The sequence below is a fragment of the Haliaeetus leucocephalus genome, unplaced genomic scaffold (genome assembly GCF_000737465.1).
Source record: "Haliaeetus leucocephalus isolate CR32 unplaced genomic scaffold, Haliaeetus_leucocephalus-4.0 Scaffold871, whole genome shotgun sequence".
NCBI lineage: Eukaryota > Metazoa > Chordata > Aves > Accipitriformes > Accipitridae > Haliaeetus > Haliaeetus leucocephalus.
Genome location: NW_010973307.1, coordinates 4,234,876 through 4,239,481, shown reverse-complemented (window position 1 = coordinate 4,239,481; position 4,606 = coordinate 4,234,876).

Below are 4,606 nucleotides of genomic sequence, written 5' to 3'. Positions count from 1 at the left end.
GGCGGCCCCCCCCCCCCCCAGCAAATCTGGGGGACTCGGCCCCGGCCCTTGCAGTGCCTCCTCCTCCCGCAGCGCATAGCACTTACTGCCTGGCAGCCGGCAGGGATTCTCTCGCGCAGGAATATTTTTATATCAGTGTTGGTTTATTTGGGGGGTGGGAGGTGCATAAGGCTTTTTTTTTCCGAGGGCTTTTGTGGTACGGACTTAACCGGACAAAACTGTCCTTGTGCTCATGGCTCTTTTCTGTTGTTTGTTGGGGTTTTTTTATTATTATTTTTAATGGAGAAACTGGTGCAGGGTGGGTTGGTTTTTTGTTTGAGGTTTTTTTTTGTTGTTTTCCTTCTGGTTTGGGAGTACTTCGGAATTTTTACACTTTTAAACAGAAAAACCTTCTCGTATTTTTGCAGAAATGACAGCAGGCTTCCACCGTGTCTATCGGGTTGGTTGGCATTGGATATATAACTTTGGTTTTGTAGTCCTTTCCCTATTATTTCCCTTTCCTATTATTTTTTAACTCGCTTCCAGCCACCTCCTGTCCCTTGGACTTTTTCCTCCCGACACTTGAGTCTCGCTGGTCTCAAGAAAACTCCTCTTCAGCCCCAACCGCGTAAATCCAGCTTGGAGAGTTTTCCCTCATCCATCTGGCTGTCTCCTGGAGCATGTATATGTATGTATATAGGAACCTCTTAATTGGGCACTAATTAATTGGAGGCTGCTCCCTCCTCTTTCCAGCCGGGACACTCTGCCCACCCCGCTGCCGGTGGGGACCCCGAAAGGCGAAGCGAGTCAGTTTAGCGCAGGGTGACCCCACGCTGTCACTCGATGCCCCGTTGCCGTCATTCCTGGAGGTGTCATGGTGGGGGGGGTCGGGGGGAGCAGAGAAGGGGTTGGGGACACTTGTCACCACGGCCGTGCCCCCGTGGGGCCACCGGCTGCTCGGCTGAGCGGGGACGATGCCGTATCAAGTGAATTTTCTGTCTTGTTGGAGCTTTTCTCAGCTGTCTTCCAAGTATTATTTTTATTGTTAAAAAAAAAAAGTTAAAAATGTGAAATGTAATTTTTACAGCAGCAATATGAAATATATTTTATAAGAAATAAAAAGAAAAGTTGCCTGGTAGCTGGCTCTGCCTTGTCCTTGTAGCCCATGTCTCAGGGCTGCTTCCCTGTCCCCCAGGGACCCCCGCGGGACCCCGTCTCCCCTGGGACAGAGTGGGGACATCGACCCTGAGATGATGTGTGTGTGTGTCCCAGCAGTTTCTGGCACCACTAGATAGCAGTGTCTGCCCGGTGCTAGGAGCTGCGATGGCAGTGCTGCTCCCTCCATCAGCAGCTAATGGTGCTCATCCTTTTTTTTTTTTTTTTTTTTTGGATTTTTACCCCACCCCCCCAAATCCATCATTTTTTTAGCCTGGAAGCTGCAGGGAGGGGTTAATACATACTAAACCTGGCGGGTTTTTAATCAATGTCCTTCGGTGGGAGACTCTAAGGTCTTGTGACCCGGAGCCCTCTCTTGCCGCAAGTCAAACGTCAAGCTGAGAAGTTGCCCTTTGATGCAAAAAAACTGGATGATTTTATACATTTTTTGTTTTGTTTTAATGCATGTTGAGGTGAAAGAGGAACTGGAAAAGGAAAAAAAGGGGAGAGGAGAGGGGAAAGAGATGGAGGGCAGAGGGAGCCAAACAGGGACACGGCAGGGAAAGGAGAGCAGGTAGGAAAAAACTACACTATTAAAAATTGCATCCCGGGAACACCAAATTGGTGAGATTCCTACCATTTTTGAGGGGTTATGGCTGGCCCCGTACCTGACCCTGACCCGTCCCACACAGGAGCTCGGGGACCTCGGGTCCCAACGTGCCGTGGGCAAAGCAAACTCTCCTGCTGGCCAAAGTCTTCCCCCAATTAATTTTTTTAATTGCCAACCCCTGGCCAAAAAAGGCAGCAGAAGTCACCCCTCTGCCTGCAGCTGGTTCGTCAGCCGGAGCCCATTTTTAACCTAGTTTGCAAACTGGGACCCAACTGGGGACACTGGGGCCAGCCCGCGGGATGGCCACTGAGCATTCCTACCCCTTGGCCGCCGGCACCGTTTCTATGGCAATGCTAAAAATAGTGCCCTCGCACTTGGGCTGCGATGCTGGTCCTCTCCCCAAATCCAGGGCGCTCCTAGGAGGGGTGAACCCCCAAATTTCCAGCTGGGCTGGGGCCTCCCCTGGGGATGCTGGGGGCTGCGGGTACAGGCGCCTTCGTTATCCCTACAGAAAAGGGGTGTGATGGAGCCAAGGAGAAATTCCCCTTCTTACTTAAATCCCCCTTTTTTGCCCCCAAATAACCTCCCCCAATCCATCCCATTTTTGGCTGCGGGGCATGTGAGCAACAGCACCGCCCCACATGAGGGGGGATTTCTACAACCTGAAAAGCCCCCACTCTGGAAATAATGTAAATTTACAAAAATCTCCCTTTCCCCCCTCCCTAAAACCCTTTCCCAGCTGAGCGGGGTGATTCTATTCCCCCATGGTGGGGGGGGCAGCAGGGACCTGCTCTGCAAGTGTTGACCCAAGTGACGGTCGCCAGTCGCAATAATATCGTAGAAACAGTAAACTAATTTATTAATCCTTTTGCTATGTACAAGTTTAATGGAGAAATCTTTGTATGAAACAATTAAAAAGAACAAGATCTTGGAATTATTTTTTTTTCTTTTTTTTTCCGTAGGGGTTATTATATTATAATTTTTTTATTTTTTTTTTTTTACAAACAGTGAAGGGCAGTGCTGCAGGGAGCGAAGTCGCTCCTGGGATATGCTTTTTGGGTAGCAAATTAGGCAGGAGAATCAACTGGCTCCAATTATCCTCCTGGGAGCGACAAGGAAAAAACTGCATCCCGGCACGGGGACTGGGACGCGATGCATGCCAGCGGGGCAAGGGGACAGACAGGGACACAACGAAAACACGCGCGCATGGTTTGTATTGCTGAGCAAAGAAGTCAACCCCGGAGGCTTTACAAAACTTTGAGGAAAACACTTTAAAAAGGAAAAATTTCAAAAAAGGGAAAAAAAAATCAAAAAATTAAACATTTCCAGGTGGTTTCTGGGCGCTGGGGTGGGAGCTGGCCACTGTGGTGGCCATCGGGGTCGGGCAGGCGGGGACGAAGCCACGGTGGGACGTGACCCCTCGGCATCCCCCATCCGAAAAGTTGGAAATAAATCCTGTGGGAAGGCGAAAGCCATGGCCGGGGGATGCCGAGCGCTGCCGGGGAAGGCACTGGGAATGTGGGGTGGGGGCTGATTTTCTGCCAGATCCAAGGTGGCTTGTTCCCAGTGGCCGACCCACCAAAAAAAAAAACCAACCCAACTCCAAAAATCCAAATTTTTTTTTTTTTTCAAAAATCCCTTTTTTCCTTGTTTTGTTTAAATTTCTCCCCGCTCCCCCGCGGTCCTCTCCTCCCCCTCCCTCCCCACAGCATCTCGCTCCCGTCGCCGGCGGAGGCCGAAATTCGTCAGGTCCTGGTTTAAATCTGGCTTAGTGCGTGAAGAGCAAAGTGATTTCTGAACGTGTGCAAGTCTGAAGCGCTTTGGGGTCCGTCAGAGAGAGGATGGAGGCTGCTGGGGTGGACAGGAGCAGGGTTAATTTTGCCTGTGCCTGGCGGAAGGTGCTGGGATGCGGTGCCGGAACGCTATAAAAAAATAAAAATAAAAAAAAAATAGAGAAAAGAAAGGAAAAAAAAAAAAAAGAAGAGAAAAAAAGAAGAGAAGAAAAAAAAGGAGAAAAAAAAAAGGAGAAAAAAAAAAAAAGCAGCTGAGCCGAGAGCGGAGGGAGCAGGGGGGGCTCTCTCCCAGGGGCTGCGGGACTGGGGGTGCATCCCCTAATTTAGGGAGATGCCACCCGGAGGGGAAAAAAAGGAAAAAGAACCAAAAAAAGGGGAAAAAATTTTAAAATTCTCCCAAATTGTAAATTTGGGGTGGGAAGGGGGGTGGGGATGGGTGGTCTCAGCAGCTGCAGGGTTGAGGGACTGGGGGCTCCGAGCATCCCGGCGTGGAGCCGGTGGTGGCAGTGGGGGGGGGACAAGCGGGTCCCTGGGGAGCGGCAGCGCGGGGTTAACCTGCTGCTCAATTTGGCAATATGAAGCTGGAGTGTTCTGGGAGGAATTACTTAATTTCTAAAAGGAAAAGCTTCTACTTTATTGTAATTTTTAAATTTTTGTTTCAGATTTTGAGATTTATTTTAATTTTTCAATTTTTAAAATGGTTTTATTTTTAGATTTTCTACTTTTTTTTAGGTTTTTTTTTTTCCTGCTTTTTGGGGGCAGCTGAACCATCCTTCAGACCTATTTGGAGCTGAGGACAAAACCCTTTTGCCCATCCTCCCTGGCAGGGCGGGGGGAGGCTGACAGCAAAGGGCCTTTCCCCGAGCACCCTCCGGATGCCGAGATGCCGACGAGCCGCCCTCAGCATCCCTCCCCGGTCTCCAATTCAACCTTTTCAAGCCATTTCCAAATTATTTCTTTTTTTTTTGGCCCCCTTTTTTTAATTTGCACCTATGGACATGTGGTGTAGAGGGGTAGAGGGTTGACTTTTTTGGCCATGGCGGACCTAGCCGGGCGGCGCGGGTCTCCG